General features: G+C 43.9%; 1 protein-coding gene and 1 long non-coding RNA gene across 7 annotated transcripts in view; one reads left to right on the forward strand and one right to left on the reverse strand.

The window, feature by feature from the left end:
- PDE4D (phosphodiesterase 4D) overlaps positions 1-15142 on the reverse strand; it is a 1077829-nt gene that overhangs the window by 130100 nt on the left and 932587 nt on the right. The gene's annotated exons all lie outside the window — the stretch shown is intronic.
- LOC127048063 (uncharacterized) lies at positions 2075-9516 on the forward strand. The gene is made up of 3 exons (XR_007773538.1): positions 2075-2155; positions 9070-9189; positions 9284-9516. It is a non-coding gene; the product is annotated as an uncharacterized LOC127048063 (long non-coding RNA).

Here is a 15142-nt window from a genome sequence, read left to right on the forward strand (position 1 = left end):
CAGAACTGCATGAGAAGACAATTCTAATCAACAATACGTTTGGTAATATCTAGAACATTTCTGATTTAGTGCTATTGGTTATGAACTCTGATCTATCTTGCGTATGTGATATAATATCAGATAAAGATACTCCTCTACACAAAGTATATGGACATAGTTTTATTTTATAGTAAATAATAAATGAGAACTTGTCTTGCAAATACAAAACCACCATGCCATGGTTTTGTGGAAATCTAATAATATTTTATATTCTTTTTCTTATAGCTCCAGTACGAGCTATACTTGACATCCTAATATAAACTGATTCAGTGCAATAGATTCCTTTTAAGCAGCCTATTCTTTGTTTGGTGGCCCACGGCCTATATCCAGCACATGAGTTTCTTAGAAAACAAATTCCTACAAGATTAAATTATCCCTTTTTTGCTAGTGAATGTTAAGTGCTTTCTCCAAAAGACTGCAGCAAGGTTGGGTTTTTTGTTTACAGGAAATGCAGAAGAAATGGAAGAGTTCAGCTGGAACCTCTGCTTCCTTCTCCGCCTCGCTCCCCCTAACACCAGCTTTTAATTTTCAAAAGCATTGCAATTGCTTGGTGTGGTTTCGAGAGCAGGGGTGCCATTCTCCCTGATGATGACTCTACTGACGTCAATGGCATTCTTATCATGCTTAGTGCAACATCAGAAACCAGCCCTTAGAGGCTACTCTTTTAGAGTGGTTGTGTTTCTGATAATCTGTGGAGTGGAGTACTGCAGTGAATGGGATTTTGCTAGCACTGTAAATGTGGTAAGGAGGTGTGTGTATGTATATGGAAATATATATTTGAGAAGTTTATCATATTTGTCTAGTATTTTATTTAAAAAAACTTGCAAGTAATTTTATCATTAACAATAGACTGAGGATTAAAAAGAATTCTGACTCTTGCTTTTCTATTTGTTTCCCTTTTTATAGGTAATTTAAAATATTAGCAAATAAATACAATTTTAATTATATTATTTCCTGCTCCTCACACTCTAGACTAACTTATTACACTCCCACAGCGAGTGGCAGAAACAGCCATTTTAGGTTTAAGGGACTATCTAGTTGGGTCATGTAATCTGGGCCTGGGCAGCAGCAGGTCCAGTCTGAAGATCGATTTCATGAGAGCTTTAGTCTTCCTTCTCTTATGTAATTACCCCCATCTTTCAGTAATATCTGGACACGTTTGCAGCAGCATGTCTGTCTTCATGCTGCTAGAGCTGAATGGAGTTCCTTTTACAGCTCTGTTAATGCAGCTTCTTGTCTGGTGTCACAAAGGAGTGAAATGAGGTTAACTCTCCCTTGCAGAAGCTGAGCAAACTGCGGCCTCTCACACTCTCCTTTCAGGTTTCAGAACAGGAGACAAGTTCCAGAATTCTAGCCCTGGCCTCCCTTCTCCAGGTTATTGTACTATCTACCTCCTTCATTGTTTTTGTTAAGGAAAAACAGTTTGGAAACTAGATGCATTAGAATGCTGGAGAATTCAGTCATCTTTCAAAATACGCATTAGGTTTAAAGAATCTGTTTTTCAACGGATACATTTAATTTGCAACATTAGCCCTAAGGTCCTGATTCTTTTTCTTACTTATACCTGTTTACACTGTTGCAGATGCCTTGTTTTCAAAGGGTTATTCCTGATTTATGACAGTATAAGTGAGAGGAGGATCAGGCACAAAAAACCCAAGACAGCATTTCTTTTCAGCAGTATAGATTGTTAATTAAACAACTTGTATTTGCTTTAAATTGTATGAAATGATCGGTGGGTCAGGGAGGTGCCCAATGCAGAGAGAGTACTCCGGGGTGGGGACACTATAGCCCCTGTCCTAGGTGACCACAGCAGGGTTGGGGATTGAGCCCCCCAGAAATCCTGGGCCCAGCCTAGGGGTGAGCTGGAGCCAGTTCGCACCAGTTCGCAAGAACTGGTTGTTAAATTTAAAAGCGATTTTAGAACCGCTTGTTAACCGGCTTCCCTGCGAGGGAAGCTTTCATGGGCTCTGGCTGGGAAGCGTGTAATTCCTCCTCCCAGCCGCCAGGGGGCGCTGCGGGAGCCATGTGGGCTGCCTCTTGGCCCTGTTGCTGCTGCTGCTGCCTAGTGGGTCCCCGCCTGCGTCCTGCTGCTCGGGCTGCTCCCAGCCACTCTCGTGTGAGTACCTGCAGCCCCTGCCCACAGCCACCTCCTGCCTGCACCCCCTGCCTGCACCCCCTGCCCACAGCCTGCCCCTGCCTGCACCCCTGCCCGCAGCCACCCCCTGCCCACAGCCACCCCCTGCCCACAGCCTGCCCCTGCCTGCACCCCTGCCCGCAGCCACCCCCTGCCCACAGCCTGCCCCTGCCTGCAGCCCTGCCCGCAGCCACCCCCTGCCCACAGCCTGCCCCTGCCTGCACCCCTGCCCGCAGCCACCCCCTGCCCACAGCCTGCCCCTGCCCACAGCCACCTGCAGCCTGCCCCTGCCTGCATCCCCTTCCCACAGCCACCTCCTGCCCGCAGCCACCCCCTGCCCACAGCCTGCCCCTGCCTGCACCCCTGCCCGCAGCCACCCTCTGCCACAGCCACCCCCTGCCCACAGCCTGCCCCTGCCTGCACCCCTGCCCACAGCCACCCCCTGCCCACAGCCTGCACCCCTGCCCACAGCCAGCCCCTGCCCACAGCCTGCCCCTGCCTGCACCCCCTGCCCACAGCCACCTCCTGCCCACAGCCAGCCCCTGCCTGCACCCCTGCCCACAGCCAGCCCCTGCCTGCACCCCTGCCCACAGCCACCCCCTGCCCACAGCCAGCCCACAGCCACCCACAGCCACCTCCTGCCCACAGCCACCTGCAGCCTGCCCCTGCCTGCATCCCCTTCCCACAGCCACCCCCTGCCCACAGCCACCTGCAGCCTGCCCCTGCCTGCATCCCCTTCCCACAGCCACCCCCTGCCCACTGCCAGCCCCTGCCACAGCCAGCAGCTGCCTGCACCCCCTGCCCACAGCCACCCCCTGCCACAGCCAGCCCCTGCCTGCACCCCCGCCTGCAGCCACCCCCTGCACGCAGCCACCTGCAGCCTGCTTGCACCCCCTGCCCACAGCCACCCGCAGCCACCGCCTGCCCGCAGCCACCCCCTGCCCACAGCCACCTGCAGCCAGCCCCTGCCTGCACCCCCTGCCCACAGCTGCCCGCAGCCACCGCCTGCCCACAGCCACCCCCTGCCACAGCCACCGCCTGCCCACAGCCACCCCGCCACAGCCACTCGCAGCCAGCCCGCCTGCACCCCCTGCCCACAGCCGCCCGCAGTCACTCCCTGCTGCAGCCACCGCCTGCCCACAGCCACCCGCAGCCACCCCTTGCCACAGCCACCCCCTGCCACAGCCACCCGCAGCCAGCCCGTCTGCACCACCTGCCCACAGCCAAAAGAAAAAGACCCAAAAATTGAGACTGTTCCTCTAAAATTGGGACATCTGGTCACCCTAGCACACCCCAAGGGAGTGGCGGGGACCCACACATGTGAAAAGGAGCTCATTTCTAGTTCAGGCCCATCTTTTTAAAAAAGAACTTTAGACAGGGTTAACATACATCTGTATTTTCCTGGACATGTCAGGCTTTTCGGTTCTTAAATCGCTGTCTTACCTAAAATTTAAAAATTCCTCCCAGGAAAATACGGACGTATGGTAACCCTATTGGTACAAAAAATACATACTGTGGCACATCCCTTAAATCAGAACTTTTTATAGGGAACCGGTTGTTAAGATTTTAGCAGCTCATCACTGGCCCAGCCATGTCGGGGTTACAAGGACTGTGCCAAACAGGAGAGTGGAAGGGGAGTCCTTGAGGGCAGGAAGGCCTCTGGGTAGAGGAAGTGGGAGTGAGGACTCACATCCTTTCGCTAGCCCATTTCACCAGTGTGGTGCAGAAGTCAGGAAAGTTCCCCACAATAGCAGGGCCATTCCCCCGCTTACATTTAGAATTAGTGTGGCAGTGAGGAGGTCAAGGTCATTTTTATACATAGATTGGAGATGATGTAGAACTGAAGTATCTGCATTGTAGAAGACAAAAAGGACAAAGCCACTCTAAGATTATTGTGAGATTAAATCCCTTCCAAATTTGAGCTGATAGGGGAAAAACATGGCAAAATGTCAAAGGTCTGAAGGAGGATAGTCACTAGTTAATATAATGTGTTTTGCTATGCCAGGTCTCACAAAATTCTGCAGAATCTATAGATTTAAATTCTTGCAAGGTTTGACATACTAGTCAGTTGTACTCCTCCCAAATGATTTAGCTAGTTGTTGGCTGCCCTGATGAGCTATTACCACAAATTGCCCTGGAATGTCATTCCTTGCAAAAAGACCAAACCTGAACCAGCAAAAATGGGAAAGCATTGTGGTTAATGTTAGATAATCATTACCATGTTGACTCACCTATTGCCCCTAGAGCACAAGCCTCTTTTGAATGTAATCATTTAAAATGTGGTTACACTGTTTAAGATACAGAGACATACATATAGACTCTGAACCCCAGATGTTTCCCAGTGACATGTACTCCTGGTGGGGTGATGACTCCTAATGTATTTGGGATAGGGTTACAACAGACAGGGCCAAATTCAATCCTGGTCTAAGCAAGTTCAACTCCCCTTCTTTTCAAAGGAGGTGCACCTGTTTACAAAATGTTTTAATTTGCCCCACAAAGTTGGAAGCAGCATCTTGCAACAATTTGGAGAGGAAAAGTGTGGCTTGCTGAAGGTGTGCAAACACAGTTGTTTTTGCTGGAGTTCTGAAAGTATTTCAACTGCACACCATAATTTTTGCTGCTTCTTTTGTGTCAAAATGATGACAGGAACTATGTGCATATTGTAAGTAAAAACAGAACAGGAAAGATCATGCTGAGTTCATGCCCATTCATATATCTCCTAATAAGGATATAATCTACTCTTTGGACTCTCTTCTCCCTTGCAGGATATCATAACTTGCACTGAAGCTAATAGGACTTATTTATATTCTTCCTTAGGGCAACTGAGCACAGAGAATCCCCAAATCCCTCATGATCACTCCATGCCCATTGTTTAAGAATAAACAATTATTTTTCTCCTTTGCAGTGGAGACTGTTGTCTTCTTAAGTATGGAAGAAAGCGAGAGAGTGAGACCGGAAAGTGCAGACTTTAGCTCTTGTCTGTATTACACAGTTTAGGGGTGGCTCTTTAAACGTAGTTCCAGATTAAATGTTTTGGAACAGTTTTCCAGCTGGTGTGGATGGGACCAAGCCATGGTAGAATTGTTTTGCAAAGCCATGTCTCTTATGTTAGAGATCACAGTTTCTAATCACGGTCCTAACATAGATTGGCCTAATCAGGAATGACTTTTAACTGGAACTGTGCTTAAACTGGCTCACTAAGGCTGTGACTATGCTAGACTATTTTTTATATTTTCTTCTAATGTCATCACTATTGCAGCTCCAGCAGTGGTGGAAACAGTAGGTGTGCTAATACCATCCTAGGGGCAATAGGTGAGTCAACATGGTAATGATTATCTAACATTAACCACAATGCTTTCCCATTTTTGCTGGTTCAGGTTTGGTCTTTTTGCAAGGAATGACATTCCAGGGCAATTTGTGGTAATAGCTCATCAGGGCAGCCAACAACCATCCGTGTTTTAACTGGCTGTTAAAACACAAATATCTGCCAGAGCCTTGTCTACTCTAGTGCTCCCCATTGCAGCCAGCTGTATAGCTCCAACACTGGTAGCAGTGGTGAGACATTTCAAGGAAAAAGTCTGGTGTAGACAACATGCAAGTTAGTTCCTGGCTCTAAAGGTTCAGTTCACTAGGACTGCTGCTTTATTCCCAGGGTGATCAGTTACGCCAAGAACAGCAAATATGATTAGAGCAAAAGGGTCCTAAAGTCTCTGGGCTTGAACACATTCTTTAAAAATAGGCTCCATGCATGCTGGCTAGCCATATCATTTAAGAAAACATTTCAGCTAGAATCCTGTTTAAACAGTTCTTAAACACATTTAAAATGATAGCATTAGATGGGGAACTTCGTACAAGAGGCCCCCAACTATATCATATCTTTTGGTAAGCACAAACTTGGTTACCAAGAAACAGACTCTTCTGGTTGCTTATATATTTTTTTTCTGGGAGAAATTAAAAAATGGTTGCCGCATCTCAAGCTACCTCAAAGGCTGGGAAACTTCTTAATAGCATGGGGAATATATGTTCGTATATTAAAATGTGACGTAGGAGAGGTGAAATTTAAAATAATTGTGCCATTCTTTTAAGCAAAATAAAAGCAGAGAGAAGAATTCTATTACATATAGGAGACAGTTTCCAAATAGGAAGAAGATCAGCTACTTTTGACCAAGTTTCATTTAATAACTAACTATAGAATATAATTTCCTCAGGTGTAATTTTCCTAGATGAGTATTTCAATACATTCAGTTAGCAAGAACATACATTATTACAACCACTGAGTCTTTTGCTACTAAAGTTGCTTAGAAGTTTTATTTCTATTTACAGTGATGGACTATAGCCTATTCATTGGGTTAACATTTCAAATCTACTGGAGAGAATGACATTCATTCTCCACTTCATATTTCAAAAGTATTAACAATGCTGAACCACCTCAATACATTTGAGGAGGTTCTGACAGTCAAAAATGGCAAGAAGTGGAAATTATAATCTTAGAAACACATCTAGCTACATATAATGGCAGTGTAAGTGTTATGAATAATGGCACAAATGGAGATTGGAGAAGGGCCCTCTTTGCAGGAAAGCAGAGTCAGTGTACCATTGTTTTCTGTCTATTGCACAGTTTCTGTTGCCTAGTTCAGTTAAACAGAATAAGCTGTATAGAGAGAGTGGAGCTAGGATCCAAGTGTCTTGAATCCCAGTTCAAAGGCCTTATCCACTAGGCTATTATTTATTCCTTCTCACCTTCTATACAACTTCAATCTAACTTGATTTAACATGTGGAGCTCCTCACATGCCTGCCTTTTCTGGATGACTGTGCACATTTTGATTTAATGAGCCAATTACAAAGATTAAAGTCTTTTAAAAATCAGACTGCATACCATCTGATGGTAGCGCGCATACCAACAAGATGTGTATCTTAGATTGAGACCTGCTAGAAGAGAGTACAGTAGAATGGGAAGGCGGTGAGTTCTGACTGTATACAGTGTAGGCTTTGTTTTAGAGCAGGTTGGGAAAGGTGTCTGCTCATATTGAAATATTGATATTGGATTCCCAATAACCCAAACTATCCACTCCCCAAAGATAAAGGAATCAGTGAGAAAGACAATAAAATGATAGTTCTACAGAAGTGGAGGAATATCAGTTAGGTTTATCATAGGTTGGATAGCTTAGTGTACATAAAGGGAGTTGGAGGTCTGTGTTTCAGACCAGTTCCTAGTACACAGCTGTCGAACTGGCATTCTTGCTGGCAAATTCTGGGAAAGAAGCCAAAGACTGAATGGACAAAATTAACCTCTTATTCCTAGAGGTGCAACCTCCCTACCCAATTTAGGTTGAGGCATGCAGGAAGCAGGTTAGGGAATTTTTCACTGGTGCTGAACCTGTATTTTAATTCCAGGGCTGTCAATCCAGCAACTTTCACCAGCACTAAATTCACTTGAAAATAAAGAAAAGATGAGCAATTATTAACAAGTTTATTATTTTTTGCAATGCAAAGTCCATGTCTATCCAAATAATTTAATAAATCACTATATATTTAAGAATGATAGAAATGTAGTCTTATGTTGCAAAAACTGTAGAAAGGAACCACAAGGAGACGTTAGAACTGGGCTTATAACACAGCGTATAGGAAGAACAATGTATTTCTAGGCAAAAAGGCATCTGTGGAGCTTTTCAAAAAGATTGGAATGACAAATGGAGGTTTTCAGAGAACTCTATAAAAAACCAAAATCTTGTATGTGTCACAAGTCGGTATCTAGGTTGTTCAGCCACCTAACTGCTGCAGCATTGAGGGTGGCAAGATGTTGCAGTCCACCCTCCAATATTTTAATTGGGCAGTCCTCCACCACATTTCTCCATCTTCACTGCTGCCCAGCAGTCACACTGTGAAGATTAGGCTAAGCCAAATTTCTGCATTGTGGCAGCCATTCTGTCCATCCCAGTCAGCAGCCTGTTAAGCCTGGTCCAGGATGTGCATCCCAGGTTGCAAACAGGTGCGCGTAAGTTAGGGCTTCACATCCAACAATGGAACATCAGGGCCAACAGCTATGTCCTCAGGAGTGGCGGTAACTCTTGGATGGAGAGACAGGCACGCTTATGAACTTCAGAAGCCCTAACTTACACCCACAGTGTCATATGCAGCTGACAGATCCATCAAAACAGTACCACCTGTCTTGCCCTTCTTGACACACGTCTTGTATTAGGTGAATGACTTGATTTTGGGTACTCCATCCTCATCTGAAGCCAGCCTGAACAAAAGGCAATTGTTGATAATGAGCATCAGAAACTTTCTCTCCTTAAGACTCCATAAGACCAGGACCCCATTGTGCTAGGAGCTGTAAACCACAGAATAAAAAGACGGTCCCTTTCCCAAGGAATATATGGCAATGTGCCTGCTGATGCCAGGGCATTAAGCACAGTGTGCTACATCAGTGGTAACTGACCAGTGTGTGGGACCAGGAGTGGATTTATGATGAAACAAACCATGCAGTGTCACAGGGCCCCCAACAACAGGGGCAGCCTCCAAAATGCAGAACAAATACCTGACAACCTGCCCAAGTCCCAGCCGGCGGCGCAGCAGGGCTCAGGCAGGCAGGCAGCCTGCATGTCGTGGCCGGTGGCCCCACGCCGCTCCCGGAAGCGGCCGGCTGCTGGCGCATCCCTGAGCACCCCTGGCAGGGTAGGGGGAGGTGACTCCGTGCGCTGCCTCCACCCCGGGCAGCGCACAGAGACCCACTGTCCCCCTCCCCACAAGGAGCATGCAGAGACCTGCCAGCAGCACTGCAGCAGGGCTAAAGCGGCTCCCTGCCCGTTCTGCTTCCCTCCCTCCACGCTGCTTCGCCCCTGGAAGCGGCTAGCATGTCCCTGTGGCCCCTGGAGACAAGTGTGTGTCTCCGCAGGCTGTCCCCGCCCTGACTGCTGACTCCGCAGCCAATGGGAGCTCCCAGCCAATGGTGCCTGCTGCAGACCCCTGGTCCTCCCCACCTAGAAGCTGCTGCTGGAGGGGTGTGTTGCCCGAGGTAAGTGCTGCCTTCCGACCCCCTCCTGCACCCCAACCCCCTGCCCCAATCAAGATACCTCACTTTATTTTCATTTACTTCCCATTACTTATAGGAGGAGGATGAAGGAAAAAAGAATGAAAAAATGGAGGGATATAAGAGAGAATGTTCTTTTTCTTGGCTGGGTCCCGAGGGGGGCCCCCAAAAATGAAGCTGCACACAGGGTCCCACTAACCCACCACTGTGTGGGACATCAGCATTGAATGTACATTGGACTACCAAATGCCATTTCTGGAAAGTGGTTTTGATGGCCATTCTGTACACATAATATATTTATCCCAAGATGCAGCTTGGGTGTTAAATACTTTTTTATAGTTTTAGAAACATTCTACCTTAAGGTTTTCTTATAGCACCCAAAACTGCAGTGCCTGAGTGCTTTCATATTTGCCTACAACTATCTAAACCTTGCTAAAAGGAAAATCTTTAAAAGGACTAGGCTCTGTGTGTAGATATGGTTGGCAAATTGTATCCTGCCCATAATGAGTAAAGTGCTGAGCTTTTGATGAATGAGATCAGTAATTAGCAACACATTGAAAAGGCTCTCTGACTCAGCCCAAGTTTCACCAGAAAGAGAATGACAATAAATATGCATTTTCTTGGTCAATAATTTCATGTACCAAACCTGCAAGGATAGAATTTTTCTATTGCCACCTTCTTTAATCTGGGCTTGTTACTTCAATACTTATTCCTTTCATGGACCAATGAAGAGGTAAATAAGTGACCCAGAGCTTTATTTACTCAGCAGACGAAAGCTGTGGGTATGAAAATATTTCCAAGTTATGATAATTCTTTCCACCATGTTCCACCATTAGCCTTGGATAAATTAGAAATGAACCCAAACCACAAGCTTAGATTCAAGTTTCAAATGCTCCAACATATGGAGGTGTTTGGATCTGGATTTTGATCAACCTATTGTATAGTCATATATAAAATGTGGATTAGTGTTTCTAGAGTTCAGAGGAGCTCAGTTCCAAGCCATCTCTATATGAGTCTTGTACATAGTGTCTGCTTAGGCTGCTTTTTCCTTGCAATGCTGGATCATCTTTCTGGAACTGATCTCACTTCCCAGTGTCTAAGAAAGGGTGTTTTTTTTGAGACAATGTGAAGGAAAAAATGTTTTTTTTTGAAGATAATATAGATAATAGATAGTAGGTCATAAAGATATGACCCAGCCCTTAAAAATAAAGAAAAAAAAAAGAACAATCCAGAAAAAAGAGTAGATAAGAAGAAAGAACTAGAAAAAAATGAAGATGAGGAGGAAGGCTTTTTTTTCTTTTCTTTTTTGTCTTTAATTTGTGTTTTTTAAGGAATATAGTGAAGATAAATGGAAAAAAGAGCGAACTAGTTCAATTTTTTATTTGCAGATTCCTTGCCTTAATACCAAGTGCTTCATCCCTCTCAGCCAGTTTTGCTGAACAAATGTTTTAAGACAAACAAAAAAAATCATAGTTCTCTTAATGAGCTGCATTAAGACTTCTGCAAATAGCTGATCATTTCCATGGTTATCAAAAAAATCCCAACTACATAATAACCATTTTCACATTTAAATTCGTGTCTTCCTTTTGGATATTAGAGATCATTGAGAGCAGATAACCCATACACTCTCTCTCAGTAGCTAAATGGCTCACATCATCACAGTATCAGAGCATCTCACAGACATGAATGGATTTATCCTCACCATGTCCCTGTGAGGCAAGTAGTATTTTTCCTATTTTACAGATCGGAAACTTGTCACAGAGAAAGCAGAGTGACTTGTCCAATGTCACACAAGGAGTCTGTGGCAGAACTGAAAACTTTCAGAGACCCACTCCAGTGCATTAACTCCAAAGCCATCTTTCCTTCTCTCTCTCCTTCTCTTCCTTCAGTCACAAGGGCTAAAACTGCCATTGAGTGAGAAATGAGAAATAGAGTTTCTCAAGTTGTTGATTAATTTTGGTTTGAAACACATTAGCTGGAAACCTCAGTTATTCCTAAATGCACGCTACTATGGGTACAATTTTCAAAAGCACCTACGTCTGACTGAAGTCTTGTCCACATGGTCAGTTAGTACGTGGCTAGCTGCGTTGTAACTCTACAGTGCTCTAGCCTGTGTGCACTAATGAGCAGTGTGGACCTTGCTACTGTGCAATAAAAGTTCCATACTGCATATTGAAATACTATGGTTTCAAACAACAGTAAGTCAAAGCATAATATATAACTTTTAGTATGACAACATAGTGTGCAGCAAGCTACAGCTACCACGCACTAAGGCTTGGTCAACACCTAAATCTTAGGTCAACCCTGCTACATTGCTCAGAGATGTAGTAAGCTGGGCTAAGTCCTGGGATAGACATTGGTAGGTTGATGGGAGAAATCTTTGGTTGGTCTAACTACTGCCTCTCGAGGGAGTATATTTAATACAATGATGGAAAAACCCCTTCTGTCATTGTAGCAAGTGTCTACACTAAAGTGCTACAGTGGCATAGTTGCAGCGCCATAGTTGTATCACTGTAGCACTTATTGTGTGGACATACCCTTCAGCTCCATGTTCACAAACCCTTAAAATCAATGGGACACAGGCTCCTGTGTCACTTTCAAAAATGGTACTTGGGTGTTTTTTTATCTCTTGTCATTCTGAGGCCACGTCCAGACTACCCGCCGTATCGGCGGGTTAAAATTGATTGCTCGGGGATTGATATATCGCATCTAATCTAGACGCGATATATCGATCCCCAAGCACGCTTATATCGATTCCGGAACTCCATCAACCCCAACGGAGTTCCGGAATCGACAGGGAGAGCCGAGAACATCGATCCCGTTTCACGTAGCTGAAGTTGCGTATCTAAGATCGATTTCCCCCCCGTAGTGTGGACCAGCCCTAAGAGACACTGTCCCTTCCCCCACCCCCCAATGTGAAGACAGAAGTATTTCAGGGATTGCTTTTAATTACTGTTCCCAGAATGAAATCTAAACTGCAAGCTTATGGCTAGTTATTATATATGCATAAATTAAAAATGGATTACATTTATTACTTTTTGAAACCTGGGTAATGGACACTGTTAATCCTCAATGAATGCGTTTTACTAAGCAATGGGGATGTATTTTCTAATATAATTGTCTTATTGAAAAGAAGCTGGAACCATTTAGCTCAGCAAAGCATTCTGAAAGTTCATATGGGGAGAAACAGTTTGTGGCATGTGCTCACTTTTTGTTCCCTTCAGTTTTTCACATTTTCCTATTTTATTTCCTTCATAGTTGAATGTTATTTTGCACTCTTTCTCAGCTGAGAGTCATGAGCCTTCTGAGTTGCAATCCACGCTGATCTATAATAGTTTCTTCAGGGAGGCGAAGTGGTTGTGCTATGCATGCATGTTTCATGTCTGAATGCCATATCTGGATACTGATTTCTCTTACAGTATGATCATATGATCATAGAACCATTGGGTTAGAAGGGACCGCAAGAGTCAAACAGTTTAATCCCTTCCAAGATGCAGGATTTGTTGCATTTAAAATGATATTCCCAAACTTTGCCACTCTATAGGTCCAGAACCTTTAGGGCAGCAAGCTATTACAACGTAGGTAATCATAACACTGGAGAAGACAGACCACAGAAAGGACATGGGTTTTCTGGATGAAAAAGAGTTCTGCCCTATTTATATTGTTTTGATATTTAAACGCTGTTCAGCCTGCATGAGGGAAATGAGGCCAGAGACTTTGATAGTTCATGTTACTTTGGATCCTTAAAAAAAGCCCTTGAAGCCCAACGACCACACAATGATTTTCAGGACTATTGTGTTATCAATTTGTATATGATACCTCTACATGACACTTTTCAGATACAGATTATGAAAACAGTGTGTTAGGTATGGTGACAAGAGTTGCTGACACAGATTTGTGAACCACCAATCAGTCTCTGTTTCACAGCAGGCCCATTTAAAAACACTAAGGCAGGCAATACTAATGAGTCCTTATTAGAGCTTGGGTACAATGCAGCTACAATCTCATTGTGTGTCTTGTGATTACACTTTAGGGGAAACCAAATCTATCACCAGGGAGCTAAAACTACTGGTTCCCAGTTACTGTGGACCTAGACAAGGACAAGGAAATGCTATAAATGCTGGCCCTTCTCTTAATGCCCTTAATGTGCTACAGTTAAATGTTGAGGGCCTACCAGCCACAAAGCACTCTGTTCTTGAAAACATTGCCTCCCAACACAATGTTGGTGTCATCTACCTTCAGGAAACCCTTGTTAATTCCCTTATACTCAATCAGTTCAGAATCTCTGTTTTTAATCTCATAAACTTAAAATATGGCAAAGCCACTTAAGTCAGATCCAATTTTGCTGATGTGGAGACTCTGCCATCTGCATTTGACTACTGTGACACCATAAGGATCCATCAGTTTAAAGTGGCTAATATTCACACACACACAAAAAATCTGTTATGGCCTGCTTCTGCTCTACCATCACTTAAATTTCATGCCATCTATGATGGAGACTTCAATAGCCATCACTAACACCTGGGACTGTACAGAATCTGATCAAAGTGAGACAGACCTTGCAAACTTGACCTCCCTCAATGAACTACACCTTTTTCATGACTCTAAGCAACCAACAACTTTTCGTTCTGCCCACTGGGACCAGGGCTATTCTCTGACCTCAGCTGGATCATTTCTGCTAGAAATTGACTCTGTATCAGGCACCTTTCATGGTCCTTGGAAATTTTCCCCAGAGCAGCATTGCTGCATCCTCATTCAATTAGGGATTACCATAACACTACCATGTTGGCTCACCTATTGCCTCTAAAGCACAAGCCTCTTTTGAACCACAGAAAGGCAGACTGAGACAATTAGACTAAGATCATTGACTAATATACAGTCTATATCCTGCATAACTTCTCAATAGAGCAAGCATATTCAAGATTTACCAAATCAAACTTTAAGGCCATCTCCAAGTTCATCCTACATGGCTGCCACAAAACCTATATACCAATGTCTATATACCATTTCCTTGTAGGGGAGGAAATACTAAAGAAACACACCACAGTAGAATTTAACTTCAAAAAGGGGAACTACACAAAAATGAAGAAGCTAGTTAAATGAAAATTAAAAGGAACAATCACAAGAGTGAAATGCCTGCAAGCTGCATGGAATCTATTTTAAAACACTATAGAGGCTCAAACTAAATGTGATAAACCAAAAACAAAAAAACCCCAAAAAACAGTAAGAGGACCAGAAAAAAATATGCCACCATCACTAAACAACAGAGTAAACGGTGTGGTTAGAGGCAAAAAGACATCCTTTAAAAATCGGAAGTCAAATTCTACTATGGAAAATAGAAAGGGGCAAAAATTCTGGCAAGTCAAATGTAAAAGTATAATTAGGCAGGACAAAAAAATTCGAAGAGTAACTAGCAAAAGATATAAAAACTAACAGTAATTTTTTAAAGTACGGTACATCAGAAACAGGAAGCCTGGCAAACAGTCAGTGGGGCCACTGGACGATGGAGGTGCTAAAGGAGCACTAAAGGAAGACAAGGCTATTGTGGAGAAGGTAAACTGATTCTTTGCATTAGTCTTCACTGCAAAGGATGTGAAGCAGATTCTCACACTTGAGCCATTCTTTTTAAGTGACAAATCTGAGCAACTGTCCCAGATTGAGGTGTCAGTAGAGGAGGTTTTGGAACAAATTGATAAATTAAACAGCAATAAGTACAAGGACCAGATGGTATTCTGAAAGAACTCAAAGATGAAATTGCAGAACTACCAATCATGGTAAATCAGCCTCTGTATCAGATGAATGGAGGCAAGCTAATGTAATGCTGATTTTTAAAACAGACGCAAGAGGTGACCCTGGCATTTACAGGCCAGTAAGTCTAACTTCAGTACCAGGCAAATCGGTTGAAACTATAGTAAAGAACAGAATTATCAGATACATA

The sequence above is a fragment of the Gopherus flavomarginatus genome, chromosome 3, assembly GCF_025201925.1.
Source record: "Gopherus flavomarginatus isolate rGopFla2 chromosome 3, rGopFla2.mat.asm, whole genome shotgun sequence".
NCBI lineage: Eukaryota > Metazoa > Chordata > Testudines > Testudinidae > Gopherus > Gopherus flavomarginatus.